The sequence below is a fragment of the Ranitomeya imitator genome, chromosome 8 (genome assembly GCF_032444005.1).
Source record: "Ranitomeya imitator isolate aRanImi1 chromosome 8, aRanImi1.pri, whole genome shotgun sequence".
NCBI classification, from domain to species: domain Eukaryota; kingdom Metazoa; phylum Chordata; class Amphibia; order Anura; family Dendrobatidae; genus Ranitomeya; species Ranitomeya imitator.
In genome coordinates, this window is record NC_091289.1 from 12,926,174 (window position 1) to 12,953,322 (window position 27,149).

Consider the following 27,149-nt stretch of genomic DNA (forward strand, 5'->3'; position numbering starts at 1 on the left):
TAGTTTTTGGTCACCATGTCGCCAGTTTTGTCAACGTCTCACCAGTTTTTAGTCACCATGTCGCCAGTTTTTGGTCACCGGTTTTTGGTCAGCGTGAGGCCAGTCTTTGGTCACCGTGGCACCAGGTTTTGGTCACCAATTTTTGGTCAGCGTGTCGCCAGTTTTTGGTCACCAGTTTTTGGTCACCGTGACGCCAATGTTTTTCAACTATGGATATATAGATTACAAGGCTTCTGTCTTTTGCAATGTTAATCACGGACAGCACATGGACTGTGTATTGACGCCATCCCTGTTTTTCACAGACCCATAGACTTTTATTGGCACTTTTCATCTGTGCTACTGGAAAAAATAAAATCCGACATGTGAACAGCCTCATAAACTACAATGAGTACGTGTTCTGCCCATGAAAAACACAGAACACGTAAACGCAACATGGATGCCCGAATGAGGCCCTCGCGCGTGGGAATAGACATCCATCCCATAGGTCAGTACATTTTACAGTGTCCCCATATTGAGTAACCAATTCCCCCAATTAAATATTCTGACACGTCTCAGTGACGGACAGAAGATGATTATATGGTGATGTAGCAGATCAACCTTTTCTTTATTATTATTATTATTATACATTTTTATAGCGCCATTTATTCCATGGCGCTTTACATGTGAATACGGGGCAAATATAGACAAATACATTAAACATGAGCAGATAACAAGGCACACGAGTACATAAGGAGGGAGGACCCTGCCCGCGAGGGCTCACAGTCTGCAGGGGGTGGGTGAGGATACACTAGGAGAGGGAAGAGCTGGCTGTGCGGCTGTTCAGTAGGTTGAGGATCACTGCAGGCTGTAGGCTTGTCGGAAGAGATGAGTCTTCAGGTTCTTTTTGAAGGTTTCTATGGTAGGCGCAAGTCTGATGTGTTGGGGTAGAGAGTTCCAGAGTATGGGGGAAGCACGGGAGAAGTCTTGGATGCGGTTATGGGAAGAAGAGATGAGAGGGGAGTAGAGAAGGAGGTCTTGGGAGGACCGGAGGTCGCGTGTAGGTAGGTACCGGGAGACCATGTCACAGATGTATGGAGGAGACAGGTTGTGGATGGCTTTGTATGTCAGTGTGAGGGTTTTGAACTGGAGTCTCTGGGCGATAGGAAGCCAGTGAAGGGCTTGACACAGGGGAGAGGCTGGGGAATAGCGGGGGGACAGGTGGATTAGTCGGGCAGCAGAGTGTAGGATGGACCGGAGTGGTGCCAGAGTGCTAGAGGGGAGTCCACAGATTGTTTATCTTCTATAATGTTCTTTAAGGAATCAGGAAAAAAACAAAACAACATTTTGATAAAGGGGAAGCCATAAAATAATAAAAGCAGCATTGCTTACCTGGTAAATCTCCCGTTGCTCCAGCACTGATGTTCCGGGACTCTCACAATACCAGATCCATCAACAGCAACAGTTTCCATATAGCGACACGAAGATTTTGTTCTGCAAAGTAAAAACGGAGAAACATACATAGATCAAACTTGCTAAATAGCTAATAGCGATAAATTGCAAAAAATGTTTTATGTTTGTTATCTAATAATCCGATCCTAATCGTCACGTTAAGCTATTAGAAGTGGATCTGTTTGCGCTGGATCTTCCCAGACACATTAGCATCTGTCTCCCCTCCTGACACTGAACAGACGACGCAGAATTTATCTCTCCCTTTTTATATTTTACATAAAGATAAACACAAAGATCCATTCATGGAGACAGAGTTTAACAGTTCACATAATGAAAAGTTTACTGACTGTACTTGAAAAAAGACATTCAGGAACAAACAGCCATTATGACTATAAACTAGCCCCAAGTGTGCATTGTACACTTACTCCCTGCGCACAGTCACCCAGCATTTATATACAGAAAAGCTGTTTATTTCAGGTCTATTTACATAGCACTAAGTGTCCTTTAATGTCTGGCCTTGTAATGTTCCCAAAAATTATTGTTTGGAGAGAAAAAAGGAAAAAAAAAAACTAAAAGACATACTAATGCATTTTTTATATACATTTGATGTTCAGGGAAAAAAAAAAAGAGTGGAGAAAGAAAAAGGTTTTATTTCCCTGTATCACTAATTATCTTTTCTCTTTTCTACATTGAATAAGATAAAAAAAAATGCAAAGTTTATAACTGCAGGTAAAATAATGGAATTGCTGCTGAGGATTTTCCAAAACTGCCTTTAAAAAAAAAAACCGTAACATACCATTAAAAAAAAGAAAAAGTGTGACAAAATCGATGTATGAAAAAAAAAATCCTCGACTATTTCTCCATTCTTTTTCCATAGAGAATGAATAGGGGATAACAATTATCTATTCTGCCGATCGGTGGGGTCTCAGCAGAAACATGCGGAGTGCATTATGATAATTTTAGCACTTTGGACTTTTCATAGGGTATATTGTTGTGAGCATTTAGTTGCACTTTATGCCTTTTTAGTAGATAGATTTTACAGGACGTTTGAGCTTTTTCTACCATTTTCAGCATTTTCTTCAAAACACAGCAAGCTTTCGTTATGGCATGTTTATGTCATTTTTCTAATAGGCTTTTTGCATAGAACTTGAAAAAATAGCAGGAAAAGCTGCTTTTTTTAAAGGCTTATTCACGCGGGAGTGCCATTTGTGTCTTTCACGCATAGGACGTGTACCTATGATAGTGAATGGGGTCATGATTTTCTAAGGACCGAGTGGTCTGTGCAATGTCACGGAGACATGTCCAATTTTGATCCTAGTGTCGGATGCAAATCAATGAAAAAAAAAAAATGGGCAGCACTCGGATGGCATCCAAGTGCAGTCCGATTTAAAAAGTAATTTAAAAAGTATAAAGTGAAGATCGATGCTTAAACGTCCAATACATTTTTTTCTTTCCCAAGAGTCTGGCTGCGGCTTTCTGAAAGTGGATAAATGCTCAGCCAAGGTGAACATTTGTGATTATGGGGGATTTCGGAGAGAGAGAGATACCTGCTGAATGGCAATTTGAAGAAACTAATGAAAAGGACATAAAATAAAAATGTATAAAATGCATAAGGTATTGGTCGATCATTTTTACCAGGTACCTCCTGTGTTTTCTACATTTTTTGTTCTTGCAGTTTTCATCTTTTGCAGGGTGCAGCCAGATGCTTTTGTGCTGGGTCTGCTGCATCCTGCGGTGCATTAATGTCATGGCCTGGTGTTGGGAAATTTGGCTGCCTTTTTTCAGAATATTTTTTTTTTCTACTGACAATTTGACTGATCTAAGGTGTACGGTCACCTTTAACCCCTTCACGACATCCACCATACATGTACAGCGCATGTCGGAGGTGAGTGTATGGAGGGGGCTCCCGCAGCTAGCCCGCCCAATACCTGGCAGATGATGGCTGTGTATTACAGCCAGGACCTACCGCTAACAATCGCAGGTGCAGCAGGACTCTGCCCACGATTGTCAACTTATTAAATGTCACACAGCGCAATTTAACAGAGGCACGCGTATGTGCGTCACTTTACCCATTGTCTCGCCCGTGACGTGATCGGGGGTCACCGATGAGTTGTGATGACCCCTATACCGGTCATTACAGAGACCTTTGAAAACTTTTCTGTGGTCGGACTTCGAAGGAGACCGTGATTTCCGCTATATGCAGCGATGCTGTTGCATTACTGTACGTAGCACAAGCGATCGGACAAATCACATCTACTAAAGGGGCTAACAAAAACAGTAAAAAAGAAAAGTTTTAAAAATATGAAAAATTTAAAAAAAATCCCTAAAAGTTCAAATCATCCTCCTTTTCCCCAATGAAAATAAAGATATATATATATATATATATATATATATATATATATATATATATATATATATTAAAAAAAAATAATACACACATGGTGTCACCGAGCCCAGAAAAGTCTGATCAAAATATAAAAGCAATCAATCAAGAAACGCCTTCAATGGAAAAATTTCAAGAACACCAAAGATACTTTTTTGGGGGGTTTTTGGTCTCCACAATTCCACAAAAAAGGCTGTAACAAGAGATTAAAAAGTCACATCTATCCCAAAATGGTACTAATAAAAACGTCATCTTGCCCTGCAAAAATTAAGCCATCACACAACTTCATCGTAAAAATGAAATATATCTTACGGGCCTGGTAAATGGCTGATACAGCCCACATTTTTTTATTTTATTTTTCACCACTAAAATAATTTTAAAAAAACTGGACATGTTTAGTATTGCCGTAATCGTATTGATGAAGAGAGTCATATTACATGGTCATTTTTATCCCAAAAAGCACCATAAAAACAATCACAAAAACGCAATTCTGACATTGTTTTTTTGGGTTTTCAATGTCACCGCACTAGGATTTTTTTCCCCCATTTTTCAGTACACCATTCATTTTGCCACATAGTATCGTTCAAAAGTAAAATTTGCCCTTATAGGTCTGTGTGGACAGAACAATAAATCAGTTATGGCTGTGGGAGGAAGGAGAGGAAAAAACGGAAATGTAAGAATGGAAATAAGCCCCTTTACACATTAGACTATTGCCGATATTGACAGGTTCGGCCGATAGTTCAATATATTTGGGAGCCCCGGATAATGTATTGGTCCGGGAAGATATCGATTGATCCAGTGTCTGGATCCTTTTCAAATGAAAGAAAACCTAGGTCTAATTAATGGATCCATGTTCCGTAGACTTCAAGGTTTAAAAACGGATCTGGCAAAAATTAGTTAAAAAAAAAAAAATGGACAAAAAAAAGTTTTGTCTGCACAATTTATTTTGCTAACAGATTGCTGCAGGATCCTTTCTATCAGATGATTACTGGACACGTGAACATATTTTGGACCCTCCCTATGACCCATCACAAATCTACCCCCATTGCTGAAATGTAAAGCAGAATTCTTGTTCATGTATGTGCACATCAGGACAGTGAAAAATGATGAGTTTTCAAAGGGAAGCAGCTTCAGGAAACGCTCCTTTTTTGGGGGGGAAGTTTTGGAGAATTTTTTTATTTTCCTCTATCATTTTTGCAAAGTTTTTTTTTTTTTTGCAGCATTTTATTTAGACAGTTTGCCTAGTTTGGAGCATTTTCCATCAAATTGTTTTTACAATAGAAATGAATAGGAAGAGGTTTTTTTGTGTGATTTTTTTTTTTTTTGCTTTTTAGGCATTTTTCCCGCTACGAAACACTTCTCGAGGGATATTCTTAGACAAGTTAATCTTGAAAAAGTCCTAATTATTGCATCTTTACAGACTAATATATTTGTCTTCTTGGGGGGGATTCTAACGCTCAGTGGTCTCAGGATACCACTCTAACGTATGACATAATTGGACAGGTTGGATTTTACCAGATCTGATTGATCTGATCAGCCACCTAAGGCAAAATGGATCAGTTTTCCAATCCGATCTGCACCGCAAATCGTAACAGTGGATCTGTTTAGAATAAGGCTATGTGCACACGTTGCAGATTTCCTGCAGATCTGCAGATTTTTTTCTCGCGCAGAAACACTGCAGATCCGCAAGTGATTTACAGGACAATGTAAATCAATGGCAAAAAAAAAAAAAATGCTGTGCTGATGGTGCGGAAAAATCTGCACGGAAAACGCAGCAGATTCAAAAAAGGACCATGTCAATTCTTTGTGCAGATCTGCGGCGTTTCTGCACCCGTTCCATAATAGAAATCTGCAGGGGTAAAAAAAAAAAAGGGAAGAAATCTGCACATGAATCTGCAACATGTGCACATACCAAAAAAAAGGAGCAGATTCTGACCCGCGTTTTCTGCCAAGAAATGCAGAATCTGCACAGAAAATTCCACAGTCAAATCTGCAACGTGTGCACATAGCCTTATTATAGACAGTGTAAATAAACTTTGCCACTTGCTCTCATTGGCCAATAGAGGGCAGTAGAGAACTGGTAACGTCTGATTGTTATGCTGGGAGTGTACAGTAAATGGCATTGTGCTACCGAAAATGATGATACAATGTGTCAGGAGCAATATGGATGCTAGATTTTGCCAGCTTCAGATATATAAGCAGTTAATAGAGTAACAACACTTCTTGGTATTTTAATGTTCTCAACATAACTGGAAAATCAATTTCGGACATATATTATAATAATCGTGTTTGGATATTTATAATGGAATATAAAGGATACTAATTTTCAGGCGGCAGAATAACAAAACTTTCCTCAAGAATTCGGCATTCATCTATTTAAACAAGGCAAATAAATATGAGCCCGGCAAAAGCTGTGCACTTTTATGATCTAATTCCTTTTGTGACTGAATGATGAGTCTACAAAGTGACCACAATTTCACTTTAACTGCCTGAAAAGCAGAAGGCGGGAAAAATCACAGCGCTGTGCAGTAGGAGGGCAAATCACAGCGCTGTGCAATAGGCGGGAAAATCACAGCGCTGTGCAATAGGAGGGCAAATCACAGCACTGTGCAATAGGCGGGCAAATCACAGCGCTGTGCAATAGGAGGGCAAATCACAGCGCTGTGCAATAGGCGGGCAAATCACAGCGCTGTGCAATAGGCGGGCAAATCACAGCGCTGTGCAATAGGAGGGCAAATCACAGCGCTGTGCAGTAGGAGGGCAAATTACAGCGCTGTGCAATAGGCGGGAAAATCACAGTGCTGTGCAATAGGAGGGCAAATCACAGTGCTGTGCAATAGGCGGGAAAATCACAGTGCTGTGCAATAGGAGGGCAAATCACAGTGCTGTGCAATAGGAGGGCAAATCACAGTGCTGTGCAATAGGCGGGAAAATCACAGTGCTGTGCAATAGGAGGGCAAATCACAGTGCTGTGCAATAGGCGGGCAAATCACAGCGCTGTGCAATAGGAGGGCAAATCACAGCACTGTGCAGTAGGAGGGCAAATTACAGCGCTGTGCAATAGGCGGGAAAATCACAGTGCTGTGCAGTAGGAGGGAAAATCACAGCGCTGTGCAATAGGCGGGAAAATCACAGCGCTGTGCAATAGGTGGGCAAATCACAGCGCTGTGCAATAGGCGGGCAAATCACAGCGCCGTGCAATAGGCGGGAAAATCACAGCGTTGTGCAATAGGCGGGCAAATCACAGCGCCGTGCAATAGGAGGGCAAATCACAGTGCTGTGCAATAGGCGGGAAAATCACAGCGCTGTGCAGTAGGAGGGCAAATCACAGCGCTGTGCAATAGGCGGGAAAATCACAGCGCTGTGCAATAGGCGGGCAAATCACAGCGCTGTGCAATAGGAGGGCAAATCACAGCGCTGTGCAATAGGCGGGCAAATCACAGCGCTGTGCAATAGGCGGGCAAATCACAGCGCTGTGCAATAGGAGGGCAAATCACAGCGCTGTGCAATAGGAGGGCAAATTACAGCGCTGTGCAATAGGCGGGAAAATCACAGTGCTGTGCAATAGGAGGGCAAATCCCAGTGCTGTGCAGTAGGCAGGCAAATCACAGCGCCATAGAATAGGTGGGCAAATCACAGCGCCATACAATAGATGGGCAAATCAAAGCGCTGTACAGTAGGTGCGCAAATCACAGCACTGTGCAATAACTGGGCAAATCACAGCGCTGTGCAATAGGAGGGCAAATCACAGCACTGTGCAATAGGCGGGCAAATCACAGCGCTGTGGAATAGGAGGGCAAATCACAGCGCTGTGCAATAGGCGGGCAAATCACAGCGCTGTGCAATAGGAGGGCAAATCACAGCGCTGTGCAGTAGGAGGGCAAATTACAGCGCTGTGCAATAGGCGGGAAAATCACAGTGCTGTGCAATAGGAGGGCAAATCACAGTGCTGTGCAATAGGCGGGAAAATCACAGTGCTGTGCAATAGGAGGGCAAATCACAGTGCTGTGCAATAGGCGAGAAAATCACAGTGCTGTGCAATAGGAGGGCAAATCACAGCGCTGTGCAGTAGGAGGGCAAATTACAGCGCTGTGCAATAGGCGGGAAAATCACAGTGCTGTGCAATAGGAGGGCAAATCACAGTGCTGTGCAATAGGCGGGAAAATCACAGTGCTGTGCAATAGGAGGGCAAATCACAGTGCTGTGCAATAGGAGGGCAAATCACAGTGCTGTGCAGTAGGAGGGAAAATCACAGTGCTGTGCAATAGGCGGGAAAATCACAGCGCTGTGCAATAGGTGGGCAAATCACAGCGCTGTGCAATAGGCGGGCAAATCACAGCGCCGTGCAATAGGCGGGAAAATCACAGCGTTGTGCAATAGGCGGGCAAATCACAGCACCGTGCAATAGGAGGGCAAATCACAGTGCTGTGCAATAGGCGGGAAAATCACAGCGCTGTGCAGTAGGAGGGCAAATCACAGCGCTGTGCAATAGGAGGGCAAATCACAGCGCTGTGCAGTAGGAGGGCAAATTACAGCGCTGTGCAATAGGCGGGAAAATCACAGTGCTGTGCAATAGGAGGGCAAATCACAGTGCTGTGCAATAGGCGGGAAAATCACAGTGCTGTGCAATAGGAGGGCAAATCACAGTGCTGTGCAATAGGCGAGAAAATCACAGTGCTGTGCAATAGGAGGGCAAATCACAGCGCTGTGCAGTAGGAGGGCAAATTACAGCGCTGTGCAATAGGCGGGAAAATCACAGTGCTGTGCAATAGGAGGGCAAATCACAGTGCTGTGCAATAGGCGGGAAAATCACAGTGCTGTGCAATAGGAGGGCAAATCACAGTGCTGTGCAATAGGCGGGAAAATCACAGTGCTGTGCAGTAGGAGGGAAAATCACAGTGCTGTGCAATAGGCGGGAAAATCACAGCGCTGTGCAATAGGTGGGCAAATCACAGCGCTGTGCAATAGGCGGGCAAATCACAGCGCCGTGCAATAGGCGGGAAAATCACAGCGTTGTGCAATAGGCGGGCAAATCACAGCACCGTGCAATAGGAGGGCAAATCACAGTGCTGTGCAATAGGCGGGAAAATCACAGCGCTGTGCAGTAGGAGGGCAAATCACAGCGCTGTGCAATAGGCGGGCAAATCACAGCGCTGTGCAATAGGCGGGCAAATCACAGCGCTGTGCAATAGGAGGGCAAATCACAGCGCTGTGCAATAGGAGGGCAAATTACAGCGCTGTGCAATAGGCGGGAAAATCACAGTGCTGTGCAATAGGAGGGCAAATCCCAGTGCTGTGCAGTAGGCAGGCAAATCACAGCGCCATAGAATAGGTGGGCAAATCACAGCGCCATACAATAGATGGGCAAATCAAAGCGCTGTACAGTAGGTGCGCAAATCACAGCACTGTGCAATAACTGGGCAAATCACAGCGCTGTGCAATAGGAGGGCAAATCACAGCACTGTGCAATAGGCGGGCAAATCACAGCGCTGTGGAATAGGAGGGCAAATCACAGCGCTGTGCAATAGGCGGGCAAATCACAGCGCTGTGCAATAGGAGGGCAAATCACAGCGCTGTGCAGTAGGAGGGCAAATTACAGCGCTGTGCAATAAGCGGGAAAATCACAGTGCTGTGCAATAGGAGGGCAAATCACAGTGCTGTGCAATAGGCGGGAAAATCACAGTGCTGTGCAATAGGAGGGCAAATCACAGTGCTGTGCAATAGGCGAGAAAATCACAGTGCTGTGCAATAGGAGGGCAAATCACAGTGCTGTGCAATAGGCGGGCAAATCACAGCGCTGTGCAATAGGAGGGCAAATCACAGCGCTGTGCAGTAGGAGGGCAAATTACAGCGCTGTGCAATAGGCGGGAAAATCACAGTGCTGTGCAATAGGAGGGCAAATCACAGTGCTGTGCAATAGGCGGGAAAATCACAGTGCTGTGCAGTAGGAGGGAAAATCACAGTGCTGTGCAATAGGCGGGAAAATCACAGCGCTGTGCAATAGGTGGGCAAATCACAGCGCTGTGCAATAGGCGGGCAAATCACAGCGCCGTGCAATAGGCGGGAAAATCACAGCGTTGTGCAATAGGCGGGCAAATCACAGCACCGTGCAATAGGAGGGCAAATCACAGTGCTGTGCAATAGGCGGGAAAATCACAGCGCTGTGCAGTAGGAGGGCAAATCACAGCGCTGTGCAATAGGCGGGAAAATCACAGCGCTGTGCAATAGGCGGGCAAATCACAGCGCTGTGCAATAGGAGGGCAAATCACAGCGCTGTGCAATAGGCGGGCAAATCACAGCGCTGTGCAATAGGCGGGCAAATCACAGCGCTGTGCAATAGGAGGGCAAATCACAGCGCTGTGCAATAGGAGGGCAAATTACAGCGCTGTGCAATAGGCGGGAAAATCACAGTGCTGTGCAATAGGAGGGCAAATCCCAGTGCTGTGCAGTAGGCAGGCAAATCACAGCGCCATAGAATAGGTGGGCAAATCACAGCGCTGTACAGTAGGTGCGCAAATCACAGCACTGTGCAATAACTGGGCAAATCACAGCACTGTGCAATAACTGGGCAAATCACAGCACTGTGCAATAACTGGGCAAATCACAGCACTGTGCAGTAGGCGGGCAAATCACAGCACTAACTCAGAGGCTTCCTGGTCAATTGAGAAAAAGTATCCAGCTTAGTTTTTTTAAACTACCACATTTTTTTTTATTTGTTGACCTGTTATATTTAGTTGCGCGCGGATTGTGAGGACTTTCCAAGCTAATTCATTTTAATCGATAATATGCTTTAATAAACGCTAACATATCAGGGATTCATTTTTTTAGACTAAACTAACTTGAACTTACGTTATATTAAAACTATAGATATACTTTTATCCTGAGTCCTTTCTATGATGCCGGTTTATAAATAACACAATTATAGACTTGTTTTTCTGTTTAATTTCGTGACTACGAGGGCAAAGTCACGTTAATATATGGGGGAAAAATGTCAACAACCAGTAGAATTCTAAGAATCCATAAACTTCCATCAAAGAAGGAGAAACAAACAAACACACGGTCGTAAGATGCCTGCGCTGATTACACGGGCTGCATTTCTCAAACTAGAAAAGATTGGAGGCCCGCAGGAATATCTGGAGACGTAACACAGCGTGAAGATGCACATGCAAAAATAAAAATAGGCGGGTTTTTTTTTCTAAGCATGCTTTTCATATTTCATACTTGATGCCTGCATTTTGGTGCAGACGTTTGAAGACAAAATGCAATGTTTTATGTTTTTTTTGCAAGTGGTTATACTGTTTTAAATAGAAAGTAGTAACATGTAGGGACTAGGGATGAGCGAACGTGCTCGGGTGTTATCCGAGGGTCTTCAGCGTGCTCGGATAATATGTTAGAGTCCCCGCTGCTTAGCCTGAACAGGTGGAGCGATTCCGGTTTGTTGGGCGATTTCCGCATCTTTTGAGCCTATCAGCCGCGAGACATGCAGCAAATCCTGAACGTGGACACATACCCTTACCGTATGGATCCCCCCAGTTGTCCTCTGTTTACTTTTGTGCTTCTTTTACCTTTTAGAGCCGTGTTTCTCAACTCCAGTCCTCAAGAGCCACCAACAGGTCATGTTTTCAGGATTTCCTTAGTATTGCACAGGTGATAATTGCAGAACCTGCACAGGCAATAATTCCGTCACCTGTGGAATACTCAGGAAATCCTGAAAACTTGATCTGTTGGTGGGTCTTGAGGCCCGGAGTTGAGAAACACTGTTTTAGACCCATTCTTCTTTGTGTGCCATTATATAACATGTTGAAAGAGAGAAGGGCAACATTTCCAAAATGTTTGCACACTTTCTTTTTTTTTTTTTTTACAAAGTCTCCATTTTACCTCTTGAAAGCCAATCGTAGTTTGCTTTAGTTATCCTCCGCTTTCCCGCAGCTCTGCATACTATCTGCATCCCATCACGTCGCTGATTGGTTTACTGCAAACTTTGTTCCACCTGTTCGTGCGCACTCATTGTGATCAGGTCAGCAACTGTGGAATCCCTAAAAAATGATGTTTTTGGCTTGCCGCAATATGACCCAAAAAGTTTATGGAAAGTTTGAGGATTGCAATGTTGCAGGTTTCAAATAATACTAAAAAAAAAAAAAAATCAGCCAAAAGTGCGTGCATGAGATTTTTGAAATCTTATTCACTTTGCGTTTTTGTAATTGGAAAAAAAAAGCAGCAAAAAAAAAATGCTTCCAAAAGGCCACTTGTTAGCATTGGGCTTATTCACACAGTCAGTCTTTTGCATCAGTATTTATAAGACAAAAGTAAGAGTGGGTGAAAAATACAGAAGCGGCGATGTGTTTCTTTATACTTTTCCTCTGATTGTTCCACTCCTGATTTTGGCTACAAATACTGATGTAAAAATACTGACTGTGTGAGCGTGGCCTTAACGATGTCTGCATTTGGCTACATGCACAATATATGTGGACTCTTTGTTTTTGCTTAGAAACTAGATGTCATTTTTTATATTCTATAGACCAGGTATATGAAATAAGATTTGACTGGGAATCTCTCTTCTCTCTATTCCCTTTTTTTTTCTTTTCCTTTTCGGTTCTTTAGAATTCAATCTTTGAATTATTTTATTTAGAATGTAATTTCTTCCAGCCATGTCGGACGACCTCAGGTTATGAGATAATCATCTAGCGTGGGTGTTTTGTAATAACTTAATCTAAAGTTTAAAAGTTAGTAAAAAGAAATAAAAAAAGTAATAATAAAGACTTGGATGACATAGGACAAGGTTATCATCCATCTTGTATCCCAGATTTTTAAGATCTGATCGTGCTTTAAGTTTTTAAAGTTTTCGTCAGAAGTTGCAGAATTGTTGTAAAACTTCCGTTATTCCGGCAGAACCTCCGATGGGAAACCTGATTGAAGTCATCGGGGTCCAACCGGATTTCAGGATCCTTTAGAATAGTTACAGCTAAACTTTCTTCGATACATCGTCCTCTTCATGTAACGATTACTGTTTTATTACTGGAGCTGCACATTGTAACAATCGACTTGTAATATTAATATCGAGACATGCATAGAAAAAGATGGGAAGATGCAAGAAGTGTCAACTAGATGCACAGTCCCCAATTATTCAGGTGTCCAGCGGAGACACAGAGCTACAAAAAAAAAAAAAAAAAAAGCATGTGACCAATGATGCTGACTGTGTACATATGGGTATACACAGGGTGTAAGCATAAGGTTATGTGCACACTTTGGCTATGTGCCCACGTTGCATTTTTGCCATGATTTTCCGCTGCAAAAACACCTACAAACATCATCTCGTTATTTTCTAATGCATTCTGCAATTGATGTGCCCATGATGCGTTTTTTTCCAAGGCGGAAACGCATCGTGGTAAAAAACGCAGCATGTTCATTATTTTTGCAGAATCGCTGCAATTCCGCACCCATAGACCTGCATTAGAAAAAAGCATGCAAAACGCGTCAATTACGCGTCTAAAGCGCAACTAAATCCGCATGCGTTTTTCCTGCAAAGGGTATGCAGAATTGAAGCAGAAAATTCTGCTTCTATGCTGCGAGTATTTAGTGCAGTAATTTCTGCACCATTTCTGGGCAGGAAAAAACGCACGTAAAATGCACTTTTTTTTTTTTTTGTGCAGATTTTTTCCCCCACTCATTAGTATAGTCAAAATCTACAGGAAAATGCTTAAAGATTTGACTTGTATCAGATTTAAATCTGCAAAGTCAGAATTGAGCAACGTGCGCCTAAGAGTTCAGGAATCTCATTCACTTTGCTGGAAACCATGCGCAGAATTAAAAAAAAAGTGCCAAACGCAACATGTGCACGCAGCCTGAGCAACGGTCCATCATCTTGGCATCATCTGGTCAAGACTGGGTTAATGATCACATTAACCCCACGTGTACCTCGAATATTACCTCTCAGACAAAACCAGTGTTCACTTCCCCTTCGCCGGCCCAACTAACGTCGTTCACTTCAAACATTACAAGTCCGATCATATTACATAGGAGCTGATGATAATCTTTTGTTTCCCCCCCCCCCCCCCCCCCCGAAATAATATTTAACACATGCTCACTTTTTTTTTATTGAGCAGCTGAATAATCGGGACACAAATATCATTTTAACCCCTAAAAAAAAAAATAAAAGGCAAAGTTAATAATCGGTGATCTCATCCTGATCCACCGAGAGATGTTTCCGTGAGAGCGCGATAATTCCTCCTCCTCCTCGCTAGCGACCTTGCAAGGCACATTTACCTAAGAGCAGTGACACATAAGGTTACATTAGATTTATGGTCTTATAATCCTGTAGCTGATGCATTTACAAGGTGTTTTCTTTTCTTGCAGAACATATGAAAGTACATGGAAAGCTACAAAATCCTCCATTATGTGACTCAGGGATTGAAGAAGTAAGGTTAGTAATAGTGCTCGGATAAGGTGTTATCTGAGCATGCTCGGGTGCTAATAGAGTGTCTTTGGAGTGCTCGAATAATATCTTCGAGTCCCTGCGCATGTGTATCTCACGGATGTTCGACAGCCACAACGCATGCACATGCCTAACAAACAGGCAATCCCTGCACGTGTTGCAGCCGCATGGACTCGCACATATTTTTCGATCACGCCGAAGACACTCTGTTAGCACCCGAGCATGATAACACCTTTTCTGAGCACATTCACTCATCATTAGTTAATAATACAACTGTCATAGTAATCTGTAGGGCGACTCGTGGTGCATTTTTTTTCTGTGCAGTTTTTTTTTTCTATTCCCAGCAAAGTGAATTAGATTACTGAAGTCTCATGCACACTTTGCTTATTTTTTGTCTTGCAGATTTAAATCTGCCGGCATGTCAATTCTTTCAGACACAAAAGCACAGTGAGGTAAAAAATACTCTGTTGTAAGAAAAAAATCACAGTAATAAGCAAGTGCTAGTCAAAAGATGGAAAAAAACAGGGTATTTAGTTGATACGTTTTTTTTGCAAAAAAATGTATACTAAGCTGCTCCACCAATCGCCAAGGTATACCCATATAGAGCAGTCCTATCTAATGTATATAATCTGATGTATTTAAAAACCTGATCATCTGTATAGTACCTGTATAAGCAGGGTTCAGTGAGGGAATATCCATGTGGACGTGCTGGATGGAACAGCTTTAGTGCAAATGACCCATAAGGAGTAGTGGACTCCATAGTCTTGTAGAAACAAGAGAACAATTATAGAACCAGAAACACATGGGCTACCTGCATAGAGAACAAGTCTGTAGGAACCTGTTCACACACCACCAAGAAACTTGAAGACAAAAGAGCACAGTGAGGTAAAAAAAAAATACTCTGTTGCAAAAAAATCACAGTAATAAGCAAGTGCAAGTCAAAAGGTAGAAACAAAAACAGGGTATTTAGTTACTACTTTTTTTTTTTGCAAAAAAATGTATACTAAGTTGCTCCACCAATCGTCAAGGTATACCCATATAGAGCAGTCCTACCTAATGTATATAATCCCTATCTGATGTATTTAAAAACCTGATCATCTGTATAGTACCTGTATAAGCAGGGTTCAGTGAGGGAATATCCATGTGGACGTGCTGGATGGAACAGCTTTAGTGCAAATGACCCACAAAGGAGTGGTGGACTCCCCAGTCTTGTAGAAGCAAGAGAACAATTAAAAAACCAGAAACACCTCAAAAGATGGAAACAAAAACAGGGTGTTCAGTTGATAAATTTTTTTGCAGAAAAATGTATACTAAGCTGCTCCACCAAATGTCAATTCTTCCAGTAGTTTTTGCTGCTGATTTCACCCATACTAAAAAAAAAAGTCAGGAAAAATTTGCATTAAAAATGCAAATAAAAAAAGTGGATTTTACTCTGTATTTTTACTGCCAACAGATGCAGAAATTTAGGAAGCAAATACTGAACGTGTGCACATACCCTGAGGCTATGTGCACACGTATAATGGTCCACTGCGGATTTGATAAATCTGCAGGGCAAAAACGCTGCATTTTTACTGCACATTTATTGTGGATTTACCGCGGTTTTTCTGCGGATTTCACTGCGGTTTTACACCTGCGGTTTTCTATAGGAGCAGCTTTAAAACCGCTGCTGAATCCGTAGAAAGAAGCGACATGGTGCGGAATGTAAACGGCTGCGTTTCCGCGCGTTTTTTTTCCGCAGCATGTACACAGCGTTTTGTTTCCCATAGGTTTACATTATAATGTAAACTCATGGGAAACTGCTGCGGACCCGCAGCTGCGGAAACGCTGTGGAGCCGCAGCGTTTTCCGCATCGTGTGCACATAGCCTCAGGCTATATTCATGCACTCCATATCGTTGTTGTTTTTTTACTGCTTTTTACTGTACCAGCAACATTCTGAGATTTGAGAAATCTTACGCACTTTCTTGTTTTGTTTTTTCCTGACTGAATTTGAGTAGCTGCAGCATTTTTTAAATCGGCAGCACATCAATTATTTCAGCGTTTTTGCAGCGCTTTTATAGAAGGCAACAGGAAAGCTCAAAACCCCTCCACAGCAAACAGATTTTGCTTTTGTTTTTTTTTTTGTTGTGTTTTTGCTGAATTAGGGCTAAGTTCCTATGATAGGTTTTCGTAGAGTTTTTTTTTTTTTTCAAAAAAATATATGTAAGCTATTTTATTTAATGGGTGCAGAAATGGTGCTGAAAATCTGCAACGTCAAAAGCTCATAATGGGAACAATACTGAAACTAGCTTTATTAAACATGTTTTTTCAGACAAATCATCTATAATCCACACCCCGAAAAAAAACACAGAAAAAAAGCTGCAAAAATGCTGCGTTTTAACTGCAGAAAATTAAAAATCTCTGCAAACACTCCTCGGGTATGCATGCGGAAAAAAAAAATTGCAAAGTGTGAAAACCTGCAGAAAGAGTCAACCTGCAGATTTAAAAATCCTCAACGCAGATAATTTTTTTTTGTATGGAAATTATTGCTGCTGACATTTGCTGTGGACGTAAAAAAAAAATAAATAAAAAATGCAAAAAATCCAAACAAGTGAACAAGCCATAATCCCCATTGCATGTGGGTAACAAGTAACAACTAGTCAAAATTTAAATAATTATTATAATATAATTATAGTGGTTGGTATTTTGCATCACAAGAAGTTTTTTTGGCTTAAAAAGAAAATCGGCTAGTTTCCTGCTGCAGGATTTCAGACAGAATTCCCAGAGAAACTGCTGCATAATCCCCCGACTGTATTTGCACAGACGGAAGTGGAGTGGGGATAAGACACTGGGTTACCATTCGGCCCCACTCATTTTTATTTATAATCTCCGCACTGTTCCTTTTCCAGGTTTGTTTGTAAAGTAAAAAGACTCCTAATAATCTGCTCTCCAAAAAAAGTAAAAGAAAATGTAAAAGAGTTGTATTTTTTAAAACTTTTGTTTTTTTTTTAACATTTTTACAAGAAGGGGAAAATCAGGAACGCTTCTTAGGCTTGTAGAAAATGAGAAATACAAGAGGTAGATACATTTATTAATAAATGAGTAATATGATACATTGTCTGTTATTCAACTATGTTATTTGCTGGAAGGTGCAAATGTATCACAAAATGTCAACTGTATTTGTCCAATAAACGTGAATGTATGTCCCTAGGAACCCTTGTTACCCAATAATCGGCTAGTATTACTAAGTGAACCTCTCACCCGACGAACAAGCCAAACTCTCGTTTGTCAAGTGAGATGATTCATAATCTTACTTAAAAAAAAAAAAAAAAAATCACATTCTCGGCAACACATCGTCCTATGTGCTGTCGAGAACTGTGGAAGACTTGGTGGCCTGTTTAATCATTTGTTTGCAGCTGCAGATTGACTAGTGTAAGCCATTCTAAAAGGGATTGGTCTCCTTTTGGGGACAGTTTTTTTTTTTTTTTTTGTACGTAAATGCACATATTTGGGGGTGAAAATAATTTTTGTAATTGGGTTTCATTACAAATTTTTTTATTTTGTTGTTTTGTATTTAGATTTTGTGTGTGCCCGGTATTATAACTTTATTTTATGCATTTATTTCCTGCCGCTAATAACGCAGGCTTATTGTGCACCAGAGTCCCTGTCTCCACAATAGAAGTTCTCAAACAAGCAAACATCTATGGTCAATATCATTGTTCTGCACCATCATAGCAGTAGAAGAACACAATAAATGGAGTAGGCACAAGACAGAGGCACCAACGGCCCTTGATCGACACTTTTGACGATAATCAGTGGCATAACTTGAAGCTTACAGACCCCAATGCAACATCTCCAATGGGACCCCCAACTGTCTCAGTTCTTTACTAGTAATAGGCTTTTCATGTTCGGCAAAGGGACCTTTGGGGCCCCTCTAGTCTTCAGGGCCTGGGTGCGATTGCAACTCCTGCACTTATTAGTTATACACAAGACTTTAATGGGGTTATTTGGGTTTCACAAAACAGAGATGATTTTTACAATATTTTCATGCGGCCGTGGATGGGAGCCTCCTGGGCGGGTGCGGGCTGGAGCCTCGTGGGGCGGCTGCGGGCTGGAGCCTCGTGGGGCAGCTGGGGGCTGAAGGCTCCTGGGTGGCTACGGGCTGGAGGCTCCTGGGCGGCTGCAGGCTGAAGGCTTTTGGGCAGCTGGGGGCAGGAACCTCCTGGGCGGCTGTGGTGGGCCGCGGGCTGGAGCCTCCTGGGCGGCTGCAGGCTGGAGCCTCCTGGGCGGCTGCAGGCTGGAGCCTCCTGGGCGGCTGCGGGCTGGAGCCTCCTGGACAGCTGTGGCGGGCTGCGGGTGGGAGCCTCCTGGGCGGCTGCGGGCTGGAGCCTCCTGGGCCGCTGTGGCGGCCTGCGGGCTGGAGCCTCCTGGGCAGCTGAGGTGGGCTGTGGGCTGGAGCCTCCTGGGCGGCTGAGGTGGGCTGTGGGCTGGAGCCTCCTGGGCCGCTGTGGCGGCCTGCAGGCTGGAGCCTCCTGGGCGGCTGTGGTGGGCTGCGGGCTGGAGCCTCCTGGGCGGCTGAGGTGGGCTGCGGGCTGGAGCCTCCTGGGTGGCTGCGGTGGGCTAGAGCCTCCTGGGCGGCTGAGGTGGGCGGCGGGCTGGAGCCTCCTGGGCGGCTGAGGTGGGCTGTGGGCTGGAGCCTCCTGGGCGGCTGAGGTGGGCGGCGGGCTGGAGCCTCCTGGGCGGCTGAGGTGGGCGGCGGGCTGGAGCCTCCTGGGCGGCTGAGGTGGGCTGTGGGCTGGAGCCTCCTGGGCGGCTGAGGTGGGCTGTGGGCTGGAGCCTCCTGGGCGGCTGTGGCGGGCTGTGGGCTGGAGCCTCCTGGGCTGCTGTTACGGGCTGTGGGCTTTAGCCTCCTGGGCGGTTGTGGTGGGCTGCGGGCTGGAGCCTCCTGGGCCGCTGTGGCGGGCTGCGGGCTGGAGCCTCCTGGGCCGCTGTGGCGGGCTGTGGGCTGGAGCCTCCTGGGCGGCTGAGGCGGGCTGTGGGCTGGAGCCTCCTGGGTAGCTGTGGCGGGCTGTGGGCTGGAGTCTCCTGGGCCGCTGTGGCGGGCTGTGGACTGGAGCCTCCTGGGTAGCTGTGGCGGGCTGTGGGCTGGAGCCTCCTGGGCGGCTGTGGCGGGCTGTGGACTGGAGCCTCCTGGGCTGCTGTTACGGGCTGTGGGCTTTAGCCTCCTGGGCGGTTGTGGTGGGCTGCGGGCTGGAGCCTTCTGGGCCGCTGTGGCGGGCTGCGGGCTGGAGCCTCCTGGGCCGCTGTGGCGGGCTGTGGGCTGGAGCCTCCTGGGCGGCTCAGGTGGGCTGTGGGCTGGAGCCTCCTGGGTAGCTGTGGCGGGCTGTGGGCTGGAGCCTCCTGGGCAGCTGTTACAGGCTGCGGGCTGGAGCCTCCTGGGCGGTTGTGGTGGGCGGCGGGCTGAAGCCTCCTGGGCGGCTGAGGTGGGCTGCGGGCTGGAGCCTCCTGGGCGGCTGAGGTGGGCTGTGGGCTGGAGTCTCCTGGGCCGCTGTGGCGGGCTGCGGGCATGAGCCTCCTGGGCGGCTGCGGACTGAGCCTTTGAGAGTTTTTCTAGGCTCTTTTGTGCTCCATTATCTACCAGACTAATTAAGCTGGAGTCAATTGCCAAGGGTGATTGCCCCAGAATTTTGCTTCCTTCCAGCACACCTTGGCACGCACTTCTGGACATGTTACGCCTATATGGCGATGGAGCCGTGCCATTGTCCAGCATAGTCTCAATCATTAATGCTCTTGAGAATTAATGGAGGAACATATCTTCTTATCACGCTTGTAGTTTAAGGTGGTTATCAGGGACACGGATTAAATGTGAAGCCAGTTCTAAAATATATTGACCGCATCCCAGCAGAAGCTGAGCCTCCTGTGTTCTGTGTGTGCGCAGACTAATTCCTTTCTGGCTCAGTCATGACATGAGGGCTTGTTACCTTGTTGTGCTTATCTATGCCTCTCTTATCTCCAGGGCATTGATTCCTACTTAATGGAGCCAGCGATATACAAATGAAACATCCAGATGTGCCATGTTGTAAAACCTCCGCCACAAATCAGTTCCTTTCCTTAGAAATATGGCCCAGTCAATGTAGAAAGACCAGAAGGGAGGGGGGAAGACTTTGCAAAAAAAAAAACATATTGAATTTATTTGCTACTGACAAGATTGATAGACTGCAAAGAGTAATCTGCTACCAGACTTAAGGGTGTTCCTCAACTTTTGTTTTTGCACTTAAATGCATGCATTCGGGGCTGAAAATATTTTTGCAATTCGGTGTTGTTAAACATTTTGCACCATTTTGCTATTAAAAGCTCTTTGTTTTCCTGCACTCAACTTTGATGTGGTTCAAGGGTCATAAATCAGCTGAAAGGAGCTCAGAAAAAGACATATAAAGAGTTACAAACTTTTTCCATTAGACCTTCAGAACAGTTCACGGACGGCTTCTCAGTCCACTCACTTTACAGCCAACAATACAGTGCAAAACTGAGGCTATAGAAGGCAAAAGGTGCAATGTTTTTAATGGAACCCAATTATAAGATTAATTTTTATCCAAAATTAAAGTAAGGAAAAAAAATTGTCTCCCAAAAGTGGACAACTCCTTAAAAATAAGGAGATTCCAGATGGGTTCCCACATTTGTGACGCAGTTGGCGGTGATATTTTTGTGGTCATAAATATCTGAAATGGATACAGTATGGCAGTAATAGCGCTGCTTTGAATGGAAGCCACGGCGCTAGTGAAAATGAAGCCTGAAGGTAATCGCACACCTTAGAAGGCTCTTGGTATTATTGGGGCTCCTTAGGCCTCATTCAGACATCCGTTTTTCATGGATAGAACATATACCCATTATAGCCTATGGGGCTGTTCACAAGACTCGCTGTCCACCAAATAAAAGCCCAAAATGGAGACATGTTTGTATTTTGTCCTGAGTCGTCAATCAAACTCGTATATTCACATTAATGGGTATGTAAAAAATAAATTAAAAAAAAATACTAGGAAGCCATCCTTGTATCATCTACTTGGCCATTTTTTCTACTGTTTAATGGACGGAAGAAGCTTTGAATTTTTTTTGTAAATTATTAAAGAATGTTCGTAAATTAACAGCAGAGCTTCAAAAACATTCAACGTCCGTTTTCTTTATGGGGTACAAACTTTCACGGAATGGGGATTGGAAAGGGAGGGGGGTAACAAACCAGGGCAATGGGATGAGAGGGAAAGGTGGGGGGTGATAGTCCCATTGAGAAGTAGCCTCTATTTCCTTACTTTTAAAGTAGATATTAAGACATGTATAATTATATATTGCATAAACATACACTGCTCAAAAAATAAAGGGAACACTTAAACAACAGAATATAGCTCCAGGTAAATCAAACTGTCCACTTAGGAAGCAACACTGACTGACAATCAATTTCACATGCTGCTGTGTAAATGGAATAGACAACAGATGGAATAGGAGTGGTTCTGCAGGTGAGGACCACAGACCACATCTCAGTACCAATGCTTTCTGGCTGAAGTTTTGGTCACTTTTGAATGTTGGTTGCGCTTTCACACTTGTGGTAGCATGAGACGGACTCTAGAACCCACACAAGTGGCTCAGGTAGTGCAGCTCATCCAGGATGGCACATCAATGCGAGCTGTGGCAAGAAGGTTTACTATGTCTGTCAGCGTAGTGTCCAGAGGCTGGAGGCTCTACCAGGAGACAGGCCAGTACACCAAGAGATGTGGAGGGGGCCATAGGAGGGCAACAACCCAGTAGCAGGACCGCTACCTCAGCCTTTGTGCAAGAAGGAGCAGGAGGAGCACTGCCAGAGCTGCAAAATGACCTCCAGCAGGCCATAAATGTGCATGTGTCTGCACAAACGGTTAGAAACCGACTCCATGAGGATGGTCTGAGTGCCCGACGTCCACAGATGGGGGTTGTGCTCACAGCCCAACACCATGCAGGACGCTTGGCATTTGCCACAGAACTCCAGGATTGGCAAATTAGCCACTGGCGCCCTGTGCTCTTCACAAGATGAAAGCAGGTTCACACTGAGCACATGTGACAGACGTGCCAGAGTCTGGAGGCGCCGTGGAGAGCGATCTGCTGCCTGCAACATCCTTCAGCATGACCGGTTTGGCAGTGCTAAGCCCACCGCCATCAGGGGCTTATCTACAGCATTCTGTGATGCATTCTTTAATGCTGTAGATAAGCCCCCGATGTATCCTGAAAGATGAGAAAAAGAGGTTAGATTATGCTCACCCAGGGGTGGTCCGGCTGCTGTCCGGTCTGATGGGTGTCGCGGTCTGGTCCAGCGCCTCCCATCTTGACGTCCTCTTCTTGTCTTCACGCTGCGGCTCCGGCGCAGGCGTACTTTATCTCCCTATTGAGGGCAGAGCAAAGTACTGCAGTGCGCAGGCATCGGGCCTCTCTGACCTTTCCCGACACCTGCGCACTGCAGTACTTTGCTCTGCCCTCAACAGGACAAAGTACGCCTGCGCCGGAGCCGCGGCATGAAGACACGAAGAGGACGTCATCGTAAGAAGATGGGAGGCCCTGGACCGGACCGCGACACCCATCGGACCAGAACCGGACCAGGACCGCCCCTGGGTGAGTATAATCTAACCTCTTTTTCTCATCTTTCAGGATACATCGGTGGCTTATCTACAGCATTACAGAATGCTGTAGATAAGCCCCTGATGCCGGTGGGCTTAGCTCACCTTTGATTTTGGGGGTGACAGGTTCCCTTTAATCCATTCTAAAAGAGAGGGGGGATCAGTATCCTTCCAGTGCCTTGCAATAAGTATTTTGGCTGCATTAAGAAGATGGGATATTATAATATAATCACCAACATGTTGATATTGAGGATGAACGTTAAGAAGGACGAGTTGGGGTGTGGGTCGATATGTGAAGAGATTTTCCTATATGTCTTATGTATTATTTCCCAAAGGGGTGTAATTCGAGCACAGTCATATCAAATATGGGAGGGTGTTCCAGGTAACAGATTACATAACTAGCAATCAGCTGAATGAGAGTTGTCCATTTTATTAAGATTATTTGGGGTTTTATACCAACGAGAAATAATTTTGTAGTTTAATTCTTGGTACCTGACTGACTTCTCTTTTAGAAGTTTACAATTCTCTTCCGTCTCCAGTGTTACATTTAATTCAGAAGCTTTGACAAATCCCTAGTTAGACCGCAGATGGAGTACTGTGTCCAGTTTTGGGCACCGGTGCTCAGGAAGGATATAATGGAACTAGAGAGAGTACAAAGGAGGGCAACAAAATTAATAAAGGGGATGGGAGAACTACAATACCCAGATAGATTAGCGAAATTAGGATTATTTAGTCTAGAAAAAAGACGACTGAGGGGCGATCTAATAACCATGTATAAGTATATAAGGGGACAATACAAATATCTCGCTGAGGATCTGTTTATACCAAGGAAGGTGACGGGCACAAGGGGGCATTCTTTGCGTCTGGAGGAGAGAAGGTTTTTCCACCAACATAGAAGAGGATTCTTTACTGTTAGGGCAGTGAGAATCTGGAATTGCTTGCCTGAGGAGGTGGTGATGGTGAACTCAGTCGAGGGGTTCAAGAGAGGCCTGGATGTCTTCCTGGAGCAGAACAATATTGTATCATACAATTATTAGGTTCTGTAGAAGGACGTAGAGCTGGGTATTTATTATAATGGAATATAGGCTGAACTGGATGGACAAATGTCTTTTTTCGGCCTTACTAACTATGTTACTATGTTACTATGTTACTATGTTACTATGTTACTATGTTACTAATTTATATTTTTGCTTCCAAGAAAAAAAGGTCTTCGAGCTTGATTATAAAAGAACATCAAGTCCAAAACGGAAGAAAATGGTATCCAGCAAACCTGTGAAAAGAAGGCGGGCGTCTGAGGTTGCACCACTCTGTTGTCTAATCCCTTTTGGACATAAGTGGAGATTTCCAGTGGTGGAAACGTCTAATACCGTCCTACTATGTACAGCCGCCTAGAACTATGTCAGAGGTTTCCGATTATGGAAACCTATATCCTTGTGGAAAGTGGTTTAGGGGCTTTCTAATGGTTTGGTGCCGGTGGGGTGCAAGCTTCTGACCTCCTACTATAAGATCCACCGACCTCCTGCCCAGACGTTATAATGTGTCCGTGTTCGGGAAGCCTCACATTTCTGTAAATGGCCTTTATCTGCGGGGTGACGGCTCTAGTGTCATATATGTAGCAGTTCCTATAAGAGGTACATTGTAGACTCGCTGTGAGGCTTCTCTAGAGCTTCCCTCTGGCGGGTGATGCAATGTTATTGTAGCATTATTATTAATTATTCTGGACGCACATCCCGGGATTTGCACTAATGGTTCCTGGCATTCTGGGACGCTGCCGCTTGTCCTTGTGACCTGTGAGTGGAGCCTACTTTGGACACACTGACCCCTTGGCTGAGCCTAAGGCCGCTCTGACCTGATCCCACCCGGCTCCTGCTGCAGCCATCTCTCTTTAGTGACCACCTCTGGTATTCCAGTGGCCCAGACAGTGCTGCGGCCAAACCTGAGATAATTCTGTGTAATTACACCCTTTAACACGCTTTAAACGACCCCTTCTTTGTTTTTACTTGAAAGAAATGATAGTCTCTCCTATTCACACCAACAAAATGCCCAGGGATTGTTATTTGCTGACCATTTACTTCTAATTAATTCCGTTTCATGATCCCCCCCAGACCCTAATGGCTCCTGGGGTGACTGACTGGGTACAGACTGCTACAATTATGTCCTTGCTGAATTTAAGATTGACGCGTTGAGTAGAGCGACAGTCCGGTAAAATGCATCTAATGAGCAGTGCAATTATCCTATATTGTGGTTAGCTCACGGTGGCTCAGTGGTTAGTATTGTTGCTTTAACATAACATAGTAACATAGTTAGTAAAGCCGAAAAAAGACATTTGTCCATCCAGTTCAGCCTATATTCCATCATAATAAATCCCCAGATCTACGTCCTTCTACAGAACCTAATAATTGTATGATACAATATTGTTGCGCTCCAGGAAGACATCCAGGCCTCTCTTGAACCCCTCGACTGAGTTCGCCATCACCACCTCCTCAGGCAAGCAATTCCAGATTCTCACTGCCCTAACAGTAAAGAATCCTCTTCTATGTTGGTGGAAAAACCTTCTCTCCTCCAGACGCAAAGAATGCCCCCTTGTGCCCGTCACCTTCCTTGGTATAAACAGATCCTCAGCGAGATATTTGTATTGTCCCCTTATATACTTATACATGGTTATTAGATCGCCCCTCAGTCGTCTTTTTTCTAGACTAAATAATCCTAATTTCGCTAATCTATCTGGGTATTGTAGTTCTCCCATCCCCTTTATTAATTTTGTTGCCCTCCTTTGTACTCTCTCTAGTTCCGTTATATCCTTCCTGAGCACCGGTGCCCAAAACTGGACACAGTACTCCATGTGCGGTCTAACTAGGGATTTGTACAGAGGCAGTATAATGCTCTCATCATGTGTATCCAGACCTCTTTTAATGCACCCCATGATCCTGTTTGCCTTGGCAGCTGCTGCCTGGCACTGGCTGTTCCAGGTAAGTTTATCATTAACTAGGATCCCCAAGTCCTTCTCCCTGTCAGATTTACCCAGTGGTTTCCCGTTCAGTGTGTAATGGTGATATTGATTCCCTCTTCCCATGTGTATAACCTTACATTTATCATTGTTAAACCTCATCTGCCACCTTTCAGCCCAAGTTTCCAACTTATCCAGATCCATCTGTAGCAGAATACTATCTTCTCTTGTATTAACTGCTTTACATAGTTTTGTATCATCTGCTTTGCAGCACTGGGAGCCTGGGTTCAAATCCCACCAAGGACAACATCCTCAAGGAGTTTTGTATGTTCTCTCCTTGTTTGTGGGTTTCCTCTGAGTTTTATAGTTTCCTTAAACCCTCCAAAGTCATCCTGATAGGGAATCCAGATGGTGAGCCCCAATGGGGACAGCGATGATAAAGCGCTGCGGAATATGATGGCGCTATCTAAGCATAATAATGGCGTAATGTCATCAACTAGGCTGCCAATAATTAATCATAATACCGAAATCCTGAAGTATTTTATTCTTTACGTCAGAATCCATGACTCTGTTCACATTGCATTGGCGGTATAAGTTGGATGAACACCTCCATTGGGAGTCTGACATATGCCGCTATATGGATGCCCAGTGGCATACGTCTTCCCATATTGCAAAAAAACGCATACTGAACTTGTACCTTTCTTTGCATGCCCTTCGAACTCCGTGTATTTCATGCAGATTTTACCTATGGATTATATCCTTTGCATTAAAAATTTGCAGGTTTGACTAAGAGACTGTACAATATTGTGCGTTTTCTTTATGTAGGCCCATCCAAATATCAAATGCCGTGAAAAAAAATAGAATTAAAACTCTAATGTAATGTTTTCAAAAGGTCTTTGCCTGATGAATAGACCTGTGTAGTCGTGAAAGCTGCAATTTGTTACCATCTTTTCAGTTCGCCATTAAAAATGTATCAACCACTGAGGACTCTCAATTCTAAATATTTTTCAAAAGAGAAAATACTTTTTCTTCTCTGTAACTTGCCTTTCCTAGGATGCAAAATGTATAAAACGTGGTCCGGATGACTCGTATCCACATAGTCCGATTGTGGAGACGGTTCAGTGTCCCTGTCGGATTGATGGAGAGAGCCGTCTACGCACAGCGACCTTTTTCCGGAACTCCATACTCGACACAGATGTTTCTATGTGAACCTTGCTAATTACCGAACACGCTTTCTTTGCAATATTCAGAGCTCCCCAAAAAATGAATGGAGCGAGCCGAGCATGCACAGCACCCTGCGACTGGGACCAATTCTTGAGATGGTGGGAGTAAACCTTCTAAGTACT